Genomic DNA, 230 nt, shown 5'->3' on the forward strand with positions numbered 1-230 from the left:
AACATACACAATACGTATGAACTAACTGATTTTCATGTTAACGAAGTACCGTATTATTCCTAAGAAAACTGATAAAAAGATTCAGTGAACATATCGGTCTAACATATCACACTTTATCTAATGAAACGTAATTCATTCCCTACAGAGGCACTTGAGAATCCTTAAATCCTCGTCCGAAACTTGGAGTGCTGAAAAAGAAGTCGAGTAACGGCATTTATAAACTTTCGAAC

Source organism: Ceratosolen solmsi, unplaced genomic scaffold (assembly GCF_000503995.2).
Source record: "Ceratosolen solmsi marchali unplaced genomic scaffold, CerSol_1.0 scaffold7, whole genome shotgun sequence".
Classification (NCBI taxonomy): Eukaryota; Metazoa; Arthropoda; class Insecta; order Hymenoptera; family Agaonidae; genus Ceratosolen; species Ceratosolen solmsi.